The sequence below is a fragment of the Myotis daubentonii genome, chromosome 2 (assembly GCF_963259705.1).
Source record: "Myotis daubentonii chromosome 2, mMyoDau2.1, whole genome shotgun sequence".
Lineage (NCBI taxonomy): Eukaryota > Metazoa > Chordata > Mammalia > Chiroptera > Vespertilionidae > Myotis > Myotis daubentonii.
The window spans coordinates 170,720,653-170,737,767 of NC_081841.1; the positions used below are offsets into that span (position 1 = coordinate 170,720,653).

Below are 17,115 nucleotides of genomic sequence, written 5' to 3' on the forward strand. Positions count from 1 at the left end.
TGCTGTGACTTTTAAACAGAGGAATATATTCCTACTGATTCCCAAAATAAAAATACTACCTGTATTCAACCTATTCAACAGTATTCAACATATCTGTCTGTGATAAGGGAATTTATTTTTGGACAGTGGATACACCAGTTCTATATATGGGAGAAGGATAGAGTTACAGTGAATTTCTAGCACCTATTTTGGTGAAAGCAGTAACTGTGACTGTGTTTTAGCAACTGAGATACTACAGAAAGTTCTGTGTAAGTTTATTGCACCAAAAATGTCTGTAGGTTTATCTAAACTGATTTTATTGTTAGATACTACTGTGGAGCAGTTGCTAATTACAGATCTTGAACAAATCTATAGCATAATTTTTAGATTTTGAGGAAATAAAATAGGTAAATTACATGGCCTGATGAAAAGAACTATTAATCTTTTTCTTCCTCTTAAATGGGCTATAATTGGCCTAAGATCAGATTTAAGAGGTCAATTCTTGGCGGTGGGGCAGACCGAGAAGCCATGAGAAGTTGTGGGTATATAAGAATGCGTCTTTATTGCAGAAGCCAGCGGTCATATAGCCATCAGACGAAAGAGTTTTTTACAACAGAGTTCATACAGGTGGGCAGCCGGACACCGACGCTCTCAGGTAAATACATATCTTTCCCACAAAAGCAGCATCAGTCTGTACCCACAGTTATTGTCTGAGCAGCTGCAGGCTGCCTCCTAGACCCCTAGCTGGACATAGCAATAGTACCTGAGCTCTTGCTTAGAGCTTCAGCCTCAGTAGGCTCTCCAGCCTCTCTGGCTCAGCAGCTCCTCCTGCCTCCCCTACCCCGCACACTGGCTGGTTAACATGGTGGCTACATCTGAGCTCTCCATGCGCTCTTAGCTTTACATCCTAGCAGTATCAGCTCTCAGCTCCTCTGAGCTCTCCAGCCTCTCCTGCACACATAGGAGCTACATCCTCTGCGCCTGCTGCCTCTCCTCTGAGCTCTCTTCTTTTGTTCTACCCAACTGCTCTATCTAGCAGACTTCTTCACACCCTCTTTGTCAGTAACCTGTATATTACTCCACAGACAAAGAAAGCTAGCTGCCAACAGTGACATCAATCATTTAGGTTACAGAAGGGCACAGCGCACCGTGCACCGTGCACCCTGTGTCCTTGCGTGCGCTCATGGTATCTTGGCCTGGTTATGATTCTCAGGCTCAGGGCAGCTTTGGCCAGCTGGTGCACTCTAAACAGGGTCCCCACAAGAGGAGATTGAGGAAATTTGAGAAATAGTTTAAATATGACAATCTGGGCTGTGCGCTACAACTTTTCTATGTCTAAGAAATCTCTTGCTCACAGATTCAGGACCCCTGCTAATTTTCATTATTTATTATTATTATTGTGTGTGTGTGTGTGTGTGTGTGTGTGTGTGTGTGTGTGTGTGTTTAGGCATATTAATGCACAGGTTAGTTGTAACTTAATTATGTTTGTAGAATAATCTACATCTGGAAAATAGTGTATATTTATTTATTTATTTACTTACTTTGTTTTTATTGATTTGTATAGAGTGAGGAAGGGAGAGGGACAGAGAGATAGAAACATCCTGGATCCACTGCCTTCTGCACGCCCCCTACTGGAGATTGAGCCCACAACCCAGGGCATGCGCCCTGACCAGGAGTCAAACCGGTGACATCTTGGTTCCTGGGTCGATGCTACACCACTGAAGAACACTGGCCAGGTGGGAAAATAGGGTATATTTAATCCAATATTTCCATTTGCAGAGGTGATTTCTACCCATTTTATTTTTCGAACATGCACCATAAAAATAGAGAAATATTCAGTGACAGCGGTTCCAGTGTAACAGTTAAGCTTTGGAAGTTGGGAACTGAATTAACCATTGTTAGAAATTTCCACTACTGGGTCTTTTAGTACCATAGAATCTGGTGTTCTGCCCTGGCCAGTGTGGTTCAGTTGGTTGAGGGTCACCACATGCACCCAGAGGTATCTGGTCGCTGGTTCACACATGCCCAGGATATGAGCTCCATCCCCAGTAGGGAGCCTGCCAGAGGCAGTGGATCAATGCTTCTCTCTTTTCCTCTCCTTCTCTTTCTAAAATCAATAAAAACCATTTTTAAAAAAGAATCTGGTGCTCTATGCTAGTGGGACAGATGACAGATATAGAAAGCTACTTCGTTGTTCATTTACTTTATAGACAACAAGCCTTGGAGTTTTAAGAGGACAAGAAACCAGGGAGTATTGTTTTTCTTAAAGCAGCATGATTTAATTTATTTTTAATGGTGACCCTCTAGTTTCTTAGCAAATATGGGATAGTGGTTCTTCTAGTGCCCTTTTGCTTGCATATTATAAGGGATACCTATTAATAACTTCACAATTTATACATAGGAAAGGACCTCTCTGTATTCTGTTTCTTTGGAGGTCAATTATTTTATCTGTTGAGTACCAAATCTGTTATGATTTCCAGCTTGTTTAGTTTCCACTGATCTTTGTAAATTTTCAACCACATATTTTAAATATCAATTTCCCATTCTAAATTTTTTCCTTAATGATTACCTCTTTAATGTCAGAGATACTTTCCAAAATGGGCAGAAGTTTATTTCTTCTTCTTCTTCTTCTTCTTCTTCTTCTTCTTCTCCTTCTTCTTCTTCTTCTTCTTCTTCTTCTTCTTCTTCTTCTTCTTCTTCTTCTTCTTCTTCTTCTTCTTCTTCTTCCTCCTCCTCCTCCTCCTCCTCCCCTTCTTCTTCTTCTTCTTCTTCTTCTTCTTCTTCTTCTTCTTCTTCTTCTTCTTTTTAGCTGTTGAGTTTCACTCAGAATATATTTGAAATTTTTCTGAAATCATATTTTAGTCATTTATTAATTCTTCTTTTGAAATCTCTACCCAGTCTAATCTTAATGGAAAGGTTCTGAAAAAGCATAGTACAGTACATATTATACTTTTAGATAATTTTTATTTGAATTATGAACAGCTATGCTATTTAAATTTTATACTGGCTTTTTGCCCTCTGATGCTTTTAATAACATTTCCTTCTAAGGCACTAACAATAAGGGAACTACTTGATTAAATATGCATTAACAAAAATCTTTAATTCAAAATCAAATTTTTGCCTGTGTTCTTGAAGTTTAAGAAAATCTGTAATTATTGACCTTGACTTAGCTGTAGATCAGGGTTTAAATGCAACCAATAGTGTATAGACCTAACTCTTGGTTCAGAAATCTTAATGGAATATGTGCAATAAGATTATTCTCTTTAGAATAAAACTAATGGAAAAATAGCTCATTTGCAGAGACCAGGAGAAGGGTCAGGAATAAAAAGGGGAGAGTTAAGTGGATGGCAGAAAGAAAAATAAATGGAGAAAGGTATGGTTTAAAAAATATAGGTTTAAATTGTTTAAGTGTAAATTATTGTTTGACTTTATTTAGAGAGTCTTTGAAATAAGATATTACTAAAGAGCATTAATGAGAGGCTATTTTAAAATTTGAGACCTCAGGAAGAAAATCAAAGAAAGTTAACTAGTGATTATTTTTATTTGACTTCCCATCTTTTCTAGAGATTTTTTTAAAATTATTTATTGGTATTTTTTTAAGTATATTCTATTGATTTTTTACAGAGAGGAAGGGAGAGGGACAGAGAGTCAGAAACATTGATGAGAGAGAAACATTGATCAGCTGCCTCCTGCACACCCCCTACTGGGGATGTGCCTGCAACCAAGGTACATGCCCTTGACTGGAATTGAACCTGGGACCCTTTAGTCTGCAGGCCGATGCTCTATCCACGAGCCAAACCAGTTAGGGCTTATTGGTATTTATTTTAACATGGCAAAAACCACCATACTTGTAATTCATGTATCTTTAGTAAAATGGTGCCTTTATATTAAAGTATGTAAATAAGTTAAGCTTTTATTGAAAGCATGTTTAAGAAAATTCTTTTTTTTCCCTACCTGGCTTGGCTCAGTGGATAGAATTTTCAGCCTGTGGACTAAAGGGTCCCAGGTTCGAGTCCGGTCAAGAGCACATGCCTGGGTTGTGAGCTTGATCCTCAGTGGGGAGCATGCAGGAGGCAGCCAATCAATGATTCTATCTCATCATTAATGTTTCTATCTCTCCCTCTCCTTTCCTCTCTGAAATCAATAACAAATATATTTAAAATAATAAGTCACTTATAAGAAAATGCTTTTTTTTTCTCTCTCTCTAGGAGATGATTGCAGCCTTCTCGTAGATTAAACCTTGACACACAGGAAGGAAGACACTACAGTTCTAACAAGTAAACTTACAAAAGGAGCCTTTATTTCCAAAATAAGCAGAGACAAGAACTGAAACTAGAATTAATGTCTCAACTATTACTAATCTGAGAAAATATACTAAGCAAAGTGACCATTTTGTTTATATCAAATCAAGGTTTAATGATATAATAATGCATGCATAGTTTTTATTCCTTCCATCAGTTTAGTGGCAGAGAGAGCAGGCTGATGTGAGACTTATTTGACCTATGCTTTTATCCGTTTTTTTAATAGAAAATACCCTTACAAACTAACCTAAACAGACACAAAATAATTAAATGTTAAGCTAAATACATGAGATGAAATTTTGTACAATGAGACAAAAAATAAGCATCAACTATCATAATCAAGAATAGTGAAAGAATACATGGTGACTAAACATAATGAGGTATCTTAGATGGGATCCTAGAACAGAAAATATATTAGGAAACAACAAAAGACATTTGAGTGAATTATTGAGTTAATTAATATTGCTATATTAATTAATACATTTTAATTAATTGTACCAAATGTGCCATAGTAATAAGGAGTGAGAAGTGTATGGGAACTCTTTGCTAACTTTTTATTTTTCTATGAATCTAGAAATCATCTAAAACTAAAAATTTATTTTTAGAAAAAGAAATAATAAAGAAACCAATGAAAAATAAACAGAATAATGGTTAGAACATTCACAAATGTAATTATGCATCCCTGAATGACAGGGATACAATTGAAAATGGCACAGGTAGGCAATTTTGTCATTGTGAGAATATCTCAGAGGGCACTTGCACACTCCTTGGTGGTTCAGCCTGCTGGGCCATATCATATAGGCTTTTGTTCCTAGGCTCCAAAGCTGTACAGCACATCACTTACTGTACTGACTGCTGTAAGCAATTGAAACAACGGAAAGCATTTGTATATCTAAACCTTTTAAAGCTACAGTAAAATTATAGCATCAAAGATAAAACACGGTGTATAGAGTGCTTACAATGAATGGAGGTTGCAGGACTGGAAGTTGCTTTGGGTAAATCACTAGCTGGTGAGTGATTGTGCAGGCCTAGGACATTGCTGTACACTGCTGTAGACTTTATAAACACTGTCCTACAAGCCCTTCACCTGCTGCCATCTGACAGGGTCAGAAATAGAACACTGAAGTTGGCAATGCTGCTTTATGAACAAGGATGTAGGCTAGATTGATTGGAAATATCAAGCAGAAAGTAGCTGAGTAATGTGTAGGTCACCCTAATAGTGACTGTCAGGAGGGAGTGAAAGGTGGCCTGAGGACAGGTAGGAATAAGAAATCAAGGTGGCAAGACAAAGCAACCTGTGGCATTGTCATGGCAATGTGGTTTTGGCTACTGCATGTTGGAATAGTGGTTAAATTAAGGAACTTTGTGGTATTCATAAAAAAGGGTGTTTAATATGGAGAGAGTATAGAACTGAGGACTCAATAGTTTGATTGAAGAAATTGATTTTTCGTCCCATCAACCTTAACTGGCACAAAGGGCTGTCACTGGCATTGGATGATGGAAGAAATAAAACATATCTACATATTACATCATTACAAGTTGAAAATATTCCCACATTCTAAGGAAAGGCTGGCTCCACATTTCTAAAGAAAGCTCTCACTAACATGACAGTGGCACTGAATACTTCTTATAGTAGCTCCTGTGGACCTGTGTCCTTCTACAGAATCTTAAGTCCCCTACAAAGAAATCACAGCCATGTACTCTGAGATCATCACACTAAATCTGGGAGGACTGCAGCACCCTCTGAGTATGGCACTGGGGAGGTGGGGCAGACTCCTCTGTGCTGAAAGAGTCCAGGGGCTTACATTCGGGGGATGTAATTTGTGCTCTCAAAATTGAGGTGTTGTGAGTGAGAAGGATTCTATTGCCACGCCTCACAGATATTGCTTCAGCTGAGAAAAAATCCTCTGAAACACATATCCTTCCATTTCTTCGAAGAAATTCAGCTCCATTATAATTTATGGGATCACCATCCTGTATATGGCCTGTCATTGGGAGAAACATTGTTGTCACATGATTGTAATGCTTTTCCAATCTAGCAATCTAATTTATATAAAGGCCCATTTGCTTATAAGTTCTAGGATAGCAAAATAAATTAAGAAGCAAAATCAGAATGAAAGAAGAGCTCAAATTGTTGAAAAGACTCATTTGGTTGCAAATCTGAAGGACTATTGGGTCACAAAGAGATCTGTGGGCACCTTTTATTCCCTAAAAATAGAAAAAAGAAAGAAAAGAAAAACTGAAAAGGGATGATCTTCAAAGCAAAGCAAAACAAAACATACCACTGGTGAAACTCTCAATTGTTGGTGCTATAATATCCTAAACATAAAACAGATTGTGTTCCCTGCTTATGAAAGGAAACCTGTGCTCGTAAGACACAGTCTCTCAGATAGTCTGTAGGGTTTTGCAGAAGCATGAATGAAGTTCAGGGATTGGCAGACTTGCAGAAACAGAAGTGTTTAGCAACGGTTGACCTTTGTGTGTAGAAGTGTGCATAATGGATTGTTGCTGTTGCTTATTGGCTGACTTCCAGAAGCATTCACTGAAGTGAATTGTCTTTGATTTATGAAATGAACGTAAACCAGTTCCGGTGGTTATGTTTTATCTTGGCCAGGGGGAAATTGTTCCTTTCCTTGAACACTAGAAACTTTTATTATCACATCAAACAGGACATAGATATTTCACTGTTCAACATATTTATTTGATAACAAGTGTGATGGCTTCTATAATGATAACTGACACATGCTGCATCCTGTATACTGTCCATGGATGCCAAAGATCTTTAAGTGTTATAGATCCAATCAAATGATGTAGAAAGAGCCCAATAATAGCTAACAGTGTTTCCTTCTAAATTTTATTAGTTTTTCTCTATTTTATAAAAAACCAGCAGTCTACCTAGAGTGTCTTAGATAAACATGATCCACATTGAAATAAAGTTTCATTTATCTTCGTTCTGTTATAACTATGTATTCTAGCACAACAATTAATGAAGTTAAAAATACAACAAAACTTCTGCCCTTGGTAAATAATTTTCCTTATGTTTAAAGAAACTATAAAGTGATATAAATATTATACAAGTATTTATAGTGGCCATATTTTGAGTTAGTAACACATTTCAAGTTTTGTGGGCACATGTATCACAGTCAATCATGATTATAATTCTATATGATAAATAGAAAATGCAATAAAATTAAATTCTTTCAAAAGTCCTGTCTTTAGAAGGAAAGCTACTAAATTGGAAATATGAACCACCTTTTAAAATTTTTAATTAAAATGAAATTGTAAAACAAGTCATTTTTACTTAAATGACCTTTAATTAATTCCATGCTGCAAATAATTTCCTCAGTGTATATAATAAGATGAAAAATAAAGACTTTAAGGCTATTAAACCAACATGCAATACAGTTACCAATCTGGATGATAGGTTACAAGTAAAATTAAATTTGAAGTCATTCTGTATTTGGCAATGGATAGGTAATTTTTTTCAGGCCAAAGTTCTCACAAAGAACAAACCAAAAAGCTGGACAAAAAGAACTGACTCTGCCTGGCATGTAAGGAAGCTTTTCCTTCAGGGACATTGCCAATTCCAGACGAAAAGGTATTGACTGAGAGGATGAGGTGGTGATTAGAGCTTTCATATGTCTCAGTAATTTATAGGGCTCTGGTAAACACTCCACACTTTTGGACTTGACCATAAGAGCCATATCCTACAAGTAATAGAGAGACTTAAAAATAGACCCTCCCAGCATAAATTATATTTATACCTGAGGCTATTTTTTTTAAATCTGCATTTCTGCTAGCTACCTTCCAGTAAAAGTAAAGTCACTTGGGAAAATTAACATCATTTAGAACTTCACAGAATTTTGAATTTTACTTTCACATTGTCTGGAATTCTATTATTATTAAAGCAGAATACACTAGAAAATAATAATTAATTTAAAAAATAAAAAACCAAAATAGAACAAATGCATAAGAGCTCCAAATATTGGAGATGTCAGTCATGCAAGCTAAAATTAGATTAATGTAGAAAATGAAATGACACAATACAGAAAAATGAAAGAGAACTGCAAGCTATATAATGAAAACAAATGGAAATTATGTGACTGAAAACACAAACGATACAGGCAGATGTGACACAGCTGAAGAGCTAATTGGTGAAATGCATATATTTCAAAAAAAAATCCAGATAATGCACAAAAGAGGCAAAAGATGGAAAAGAACACAGAGAGCATGCAAAATATAGTGAAACATCTAACAAATATGTGGCTTAAATCCCAGCAGGGCAGAAATAATGAGGAAGAAAACCCTCTGAAGTGATAGTGGCTGATATTATTTCAAAATGAGAAACCATAGACGTTACAGTTCCAAGAACCAGCACAAACCCAAGAGAAAAACATAAAGAAAGCATGACCAAGCATAAATTATAAAAATTGTTTAAAAATAAAGGCAAAATAAACTCTAAGTGGTAGACAAAAGTGAAAAAAAAAATTATATGCTGCTGGGTATAAACCAAGAGTATATAGTTATACTAGGGGCTCAGTGCATGAATTCCTGCACCTTGAAAGGAGCTGTGGGCCACGAGGCTGTGGTAGGCACAGGGGAGGGTCTCGGCCCATCCTCTGCACCCCACCCAGCCCCTCCCACTGCAGCCCCCAGTCCCCTGTCTGCCAGCAGCCCCACTCCCGCCACCACCGCTCCCACCCACTGGTGGCACGGAGTGATTGGGGCTGCTGCCAGCAGCGGGTGTGAGCAGCGGCCGCTGCCCCTGATTGCCCCTCAGGAGCAGGGGGAGGTGGAGAACCCCTTGGGGAAATCAGGGCCGGCAGCCGCTGCTCGCATCTGCTCATGGCGCTGAATGATCAGGATCAGCACCGGTCACTGGCAGCAGGTGCTAGCAGTGGCTCCAGTGCCAGCTGTGGGTGTGAGTGGGGGCGGTGCTGACAGCTGGTGTGACTGCCAGGCGGGACTGTGGCGCATAAGAGCCAATAATTTTCAGTAACCACCAAAGCCTCGCCCCGATGACAGCAACCAGTGCCCCACCTTGGCCTGGCGCCCCCCCTCACCTGCTCTACCATCCTGCTGTGGCCAATGCCCGCCATGTTCTGCACACGCCACCTGGTGGTCAGCGCATGTCATAGCAACAGGTTGTTCAGTTGTTTGGTTGTTCCATTTGTTCTGCTGTTCGGTCTACTTCCATATTAGCCTTTTATTACATAGGATGCAGTATTTTATATATTATACTATGTATAGTACACTATAATATGTATATACATAGCATACAAAGTACATATATTATGCAAAGTACATATAGAATACAAAGTACATATAGCATGCATATATAGTATACAAAGTACATATATGTATACTATACTGTATACTGTATGCTATATGTATACTATATGTTATAGTATGATGCTTCAGTATACTATAGATACCATATTTATTATTGCTATCTATAGATCACTATAAACTATATAATATTTTTATTAATATCACTAGTGGCCCAGTGCATGAAATTTGTGCACATTAAAAGGGAATTAGAGGAAATATTTTAATCTTGCTATTTGCCCTTTCTCTATAATACAAATGTCAGAGATGAAAGAAAATTAGTAAAATGTATATGAAAATCTTCCTTCTGTCAGAGTCTGGGGTGCACTGTGGGACCCAGAGTCAAGTCCCTGCACACCCGTGGCACCTCAAAATCACACGAGACCCAGACCCAGCTGGCCCCACCCTTGTCAAGCCCTGCCAGGCGGAGGATGCAGCCTCAGGTCCCCTAGCCCGGCGCCGGGAGGGGGGGCACAGCCTCAGGTCCCCCATCAAGCCCTGCCTGGTGGGGGGCACAGCATCAGGGCCCCCGTCAAACCCCGCATGGTGGGGGCGCAGCCTCATGTCCCCGGCCTGGCGCCAGGGCGGGGAGTGCGGCCTCTGGTCCTCCAGCCCAGTCCTGCAGGGGCACGGTTTGAGATCCCCTGTCAAGCCCCAATGGGTGGGGGTCACGGCCTCAGGTCCCACAGCCTCAGGTCCCCCAGCCTGGTGCCGGGGCAGGGGGCGTGACCTGAAGTCTCCTGGCAAGCCCCACCAGATGGGGGGGGGCACAGACTCAGGTCCCTGCTGATTGCTTGTTAAGGCTTGTTACAAAATCCCTGCCTCCGCTGTGGGCACAGCCATCTTGACCATTATGGCGTGATGGTCAATTTGCATATTCCCTCTTTATTAGATAAGCTATCAAGATTATATAGTTTGGGCCCTGGAGGGTGGAGGGTGGCTCAGTTGTTTGGAGTGTCATCCCCTACACCAAAAAGGTTGTAGTTTCGATTCCTGGTCAAGGCACATACATAGGTTATGGGTTCAATCCCTGGTCGGGGACTGTACAGGAGGCAACCAATCAATGATTCTCACATCAATGTTTCTTTCTCTCTGTCTCTCTTTCTCTTTCTCTAAAATCAATAAAAACATATCCTTGGATGAGGATTTTTTAAAAATATTACATAGTTAGGCCAATTAAGCAAACAATAAGCTGAATTGATTTCTAGTTTAGAGTATTTATTTACATATTCTATGGGTACATTATGTTTACTTACACCAACCCTGGAAATTTAAGAATGCACTATACCTTAAATGAGACAAAAAGACATTTAAATACTGTAGTGTAATATATAAGAATATATTGATACAGAAATGTATTCCTTATGCTAATACCATTCTAAATTTACTCAGGAACATTATTGAATGTATAGCTGAATGATAGTAATATACATTATATTTTATTCTAAAAATTTAAGTTAATTTAGACAATGACCTTTAGAATTTTAATCATGTACTCTGAGCAGGAGGCAAGATTATGTTTTTTTATTATTAAAAGAATGGAGTTATTTTTTAAATAATTCTATGAAAATGCTTACTAACTTAAAGCAGATAAAATTAATAGACTAATATAAAGTAAATAATATTATAAAGTGTCTCCCTTAATAAAGGAATAAGACAGTGTCTGTTTCCACCACTCTTATTCAACACTAAAGTTCTGATGCATGAAAATTCGTGCAAGAGTAGGCCTTCCTTCCCCCGGCTGCCAGCGCTGGCTTCCCTCTGGGACCCGGGACCTGGGACCCGGGACCCAGACTGGCTTCCCTCCAGCCCTGGCATCATTAGGAAGGACGTCTGGAAGGACATCTAATCTAATTAGCATATTACCCTTTTATTATTATAGATTATTATAGATAGTACTGGATGTACTAGCCAAAGCAATTAGACAAGAAGAAGAAATAAAATGCATCCAAATTAGAAAGGAGGAAGTAAAACTGTCAATATTTGCAGATGACATGATACTATATTTAGGAAACCCTAAAGACTCCACCATAAAACTACTAGAATTGATAAATAAACTTAATAAAGTAGCAGGATATAAAATTAATATTCAGAAATTAGTGACATTTTTATACACCAATAATAAACTATCAGAGAGACAAATTAAGAAAACAATCTTATTTACTCTTGAAACAAAAAAAAAAAATAAGGAACCTAGGAATAAATTTAACCAAGGATGTAAATGTCCTGTAGTCAAGAAATTACAGGATGTTGAAGAAAAAATTAAGGAAGATACAAATAAGTGGAAGCATATTCTGTGTTCATAAATAGGGGGAATTAACATCATTAAAATATCTATACTCCCCAAAGCAATCTATAGATTCAGTGCAATTCCTATTAAAATATCAATGTCATATCTCACAAATCTAGAACAAATATCCCCAAAATTTAGATGGAACAACAACAACAGCACAAATAGTCTCAGCAATCTTGAGAAAGAAGAGCAAAGTTGGTGGTATCACAATTTCTGATATCAAGCTATACTATAAGGCCCTAGTAATCAAAACAGCCTGGTACTGGCATAAGAATAGTCATACAGATCAATGGAACAGAATAGAGAGCCCAGAAATAAACCTACACCTTTATGATCAATTAATATTTGACAAAGGCAGCAAGAACATACAACAGGGTAAAGACAGTCTATGCAATAAATGGTGTAGAGAAAATTAGACAGATATGTGCAAAAAAATGAAACTATACCACCAACTTACACCATACACGAGAATATATACAAATGGATTAAACACTAAGTGGAAGTTTGAAACCATAAAAATCCTAGAAGAACACACAAGCAGTAAAATCTCAGATATTCCTCTTAGCAATATTTTTGTCAATTTTCAGGCAAGGGAAATAAGAAAAAAATAAACAAATGGGGACTACATCAAACAAAATAGCTTTTGCACAACAAAAGACATCAACAAAATGAAAAGAGAACTCACTGAATGGGAGAACGAACTTGCCAATGATATATCAGATAAGATTTTAATTTCCAAAATATATAAAAAACTTAAACAACTCAACACCAGGAAAATAACCCAATTTAAAAATGGGCAGTGTGTAATGGGCAAAGGACTTGAATAGACACTTCTCCAAAGAGGACATACAGATGACAAATAGATACATAAAACAATTCTCAACATGACTAATAATCAGAGAGATGCAAATTAAAACCACAATGATTGCTAAAGTAATTGTGGTGATAGAAATGTATTAGCCTCATAAGCTACTGAGGTGGTTCATTCTATCCTAGTACAGTGTAACTAACTAACTAACTAACTAACTAACTAAATAAATAAATAAATAAATAAATAAATAAAACCACAATGATATATCACCTCACACCTGCCAGAATGGAGAAAAGAGAACCCTAACGCACTGTTGGTGGGAATGCAGATTGGGGCAGCCACTGTGGAAAGCAGTATGGTGTTTCCTCAAAACACTGAAAATGGAACTGCCTTTTGAACCAGCAATACCACTTCTGGGAATGTATCTGAAGAAACCTAAAACACTAATTCAGAAGAATATATGCGCCCTTATGTTTATTGCAACATTATTTATAATAACCAAGATCTGGAAACAGGGAAACAGCCCTAGTGCCCATCAATAGACGAGTGGATAAAAAATCTGTGGTACATCTACACAACAGAATACTTCTCAGCCATAAAAAAGGAGGGAACCTTACCTTTTGCAATAGCATGGATGGACCTGGAGAATATTATGCTAATTCAAATAAGCCAGTCAGAGAAAAGCAATTACCATATGATCACACTAATGAAAAAATAATAATTTAACAAATAAAATAAAAACATTAGCATAGATACAATGAACAGACTAACAGCTATCAGGCGGGAGGGCAGTTGGAAAGCTGGATGGAAGAAGTGAAGGGATGAAGCCAAAAAAATAAAAAGTAATTTTAGACACAGACAACTGTATGGTGATAGCCAGAGGGGAAAGGGTGGGGGAAGTGGAAGAGGGCAAAAGGAGGGGCTGGGGGGGGGGGGAAGCGGGGGGGGAACCGGGTGGGAAGAGACCTTATTTTGGTTGAATGGCCCACAATGCAATATGCAGATAATGTTTTGTTGAGTTGCATACTTGAAACCTATATGCTTTTGTTAACCAATGTCACCACAATAACCTCAATTTAAAAAAAAGCTACAGATTAGATGGTAGTATAATCAATCTAAAGAATGAAGATATCCCTGGAATAAATTATGTTGGAGGATAGTTTTTTTCAACATTGATGGTCCCATACGCATTTTTTTAACTTACTAGAGTTATGTGATGTTTGTTCTGGTCTATTGTATTTAGCAGAAAGAGCTGAGTTTACTGCATGTAGATTAAGTTTATGCCAAGCATATTAAAATTAGTGGTACTTTTATTCTTATGACAAATGAACTCAATATATTTGGTGATATTCTTTCATTATTTCAAAATTAGAAGAAATTTAATCAGAATATAATAAAGGCTATATTTCATCTGTTTAAAATCTATAAAGCTTATTTTTCTACCTTAAAATAACTTTCTTTCTAAACTCAAAAAATGACTTATTTTATTATAATGTATTTGATGTCTTTGAAATGTTTTACCTCAAGCTATGATAGTAGTGTTATTAAAGTCATTTTATAATCTGTATTGTTTTTTTCTAGTTTCCAGTGGTAATTAAAAATTGTGAATGTGTAAAAATCTAGCAATATATATATTATTGAAAGATACAAAATTGCCCATAATATGCATTTTTCTAAGGCTTAATTTATATTAATATTTTCTAAGCATTTTTCAAAATTATTATGCAGTATATTATTGCTTATTTGCAACTGTATTACTTGAATTTTACCAAATAATCCACAGTCCCCACATGAATAAACAAATAAAAATATAGTAGGTGTTACATTTTTAAAAAGTCTCTTTCCCCTTTGATTACAACAGTTTGGAAATGCTCACACTTACCCCCTAGAGATTCTGCTTAAAAGTGTATTACTTCCAAAAGGCAGGTAAATTCCCATGCAGGTGTTTGCTGTGGAAAATCGCTGCCAGTCAATGCAACTCACAGAAGTCCTTCTAGCAGCAAAAAATAACCCAAAGGATTTTTCCTGGTAAATGTAAGCTATAGGGCATCCACAATAAAAATGCAAATTAAATACTGAGTTTTCAAATTGGAAACCAGGAATGCCAGAAGATTCCCCTTGTGGATACAAACAAAAGTTGGTGATTTGGTAAAAGTTGATCAAAAAAGTAATGTTTTGTGAAGTGATAATATGGAGATCTATCAGAATAATGTCTTTTGATAAAGATGAATAGAGAATAAAATCTTCTGGGAATATTTTAAACACGGACTATGTAGTTACATATCTCTACCACTATTGTAACACTTATTGTAACACTGAAATGCCAGTCCATACTTCTCTCTTTCTCATCTACTTTTTGTTTGTTTTAGAATACAATAGCTTGTATGACGGGCATTTATATACTTTAATCATACCAGGACCCAGAAATGCATTGTGAGACTTCATTTAATAGGGACAAACATGTATCACTAGGATTGAGGAAGTACAGGAAACAATAGACTTTGGAATCTGTCATGAAATAATTGAGAAAATTACTCTGCATTGTGTTCAGTACCTGGACTTAATGAGTAAATTCTCTAAGTAGAGTTAGAAATATCTGTATGAGTAATATTCCAGAAACCAACCTCTTAGGTGATGGCAGCTACTGCACCACATTCCCAGATTCTGATCACTGTCTTGATATCTTGAATCACAAAATTATATCTAGTAAAAAAAACAACCAAACAAAAAAAAACCTTCGCAAGACATTTTTGTTAAATTCTCTTTTAATAACAATTAGGGAAATGAAAATCAAAACTACCATAAGATATCACCTCACACATGTCAGAGTGGCTATTATCAACAAAACAAGCAATAACAAGTGTTGGAGAGGCTGTAGGATAAAAGGGAACCCTCAGTCACTGCTGGTGGGAATGCAGACTGGTACAACCACTATGGAAAGCAGTCCTGTGATTCCTCAAAAAGTTAAGAATAGAGCTACCATACAACCCAGGAAACTCTCTCCTGGGAATATACCCAAAAACCTCAAAATCATGTATCCCCAAAGATATATGCACCCTATGTTCATTGCAGCATTATATTCATGGTGGCCAAGACATGGAAACAACCAGAGTGTCCTGAGATAGAGGACTGGATAAAGATGTGGTACATATACAAGATGGAATACTACTCAGCCATAAGGAAGGATGAAATACTGCCATTTGCCACAACATGGATAGTATGCTAAGTGAAATAAGCCAGTCAGAAAAAGCTAAGAACCATATGATTTTACTCATATGTGGGATATAAAACTGAAACTAATGAACACAAACAGCAATGTGGTGGTTGCCAGAGGGTGACAGGAGAAGATTTGGCTTTGGGTGGTGGGCACACAGTGCAATATACAGATCTTATAAGATAGAAACCCACATCTGAAGCCTATATGATCATGTAGACCAATATCACCCCAATAAATTTAATTTAAAAAATGTCTTATGCCAAAATAGGAATAAAAATGTCCTGAATTTTTTTAAAATTATCCTTTAAAAGAAACTAATAATGCTGTGCATACCCTTCTATATCTAATTAAGATGTTGATGAGAGGATAAAATTGAGTTTCTGTGTCCTGACAATAAATCAATCCTTGTTGGGTAATAATACAATGATGACTCTCTCTGCATTTCAACATCTGATGAAAAGTTTAATTCATGTTTGTCTACTAAGTCAAGAAGATTACTTTGAATGGGGTTTACATTTAAAAATAAGCCCTGGCCTGTGTGGCTCAGATGGTGAACCGAAAGATCACCAGTTCGATTCCCAGTCAGGGCATCTACCCAGGTTTCGGGTCCAATCCCTTGTGGGGGTGCACACAGGAGGCAATCAATCAATATGTCTCTCTCACACTGATTTTTTTCTCTCTCTTCTTCTTCCTTCCTCTATTTCTAAAAATAGATAGCTAGCCAGCCCAGCTGGTGTGGCTCAGAGGTTGAATGTCAACCCATGAGCCAAGAGGATCCAGGTTCGATTCCCAGTTAGGGCACATGCCCAGTTTTCAAGTTCGATCCTGGAGAGGGGCGTGTAGGAGGCAGCTAATCGATGTTTCTATCTCTCTATCCCTCTCCCTTTCTCTCTAAAATCAATAAAAATAAATATAAAAAATAAAATAAAAATAGATAAGTAAATAAAATGTGATTACAAAAATAAGGTACCAAAAGGTATATCTTATCTTTTCTCCAGGGTAGACATAAAAATAAGAACAATCACTTAACATATAGACATTTAATTTTTTAAAATTTATATTTAGGAACAGGTGCTGTTAGATTAAGTAAGTAGATAGATATGAGCAGGCAGAGAAAAGACAAACTGACCAAAGACTATGCTTAAATAAGCAGGGGAAAGGGAGAATAGAAAGCTAAATCAGCCAT

The 17,115-nt window shown here is 37.2% G+C and overlaps 1 pseudogene; it reads left to right on the top strand.

Moving 5' to 3' along the window:
- Positions 1–12,804: 12,804 nt before the first annotated feature.
- On the top strand, positions 12,805–12,904 carry LOC132228974 (small nucleolar RNA SNORA66; annotated as a pseudogene).
- The last annotated feature ends 4,211 nt before the right edge of the window (positions 12,905–17,115 follow it).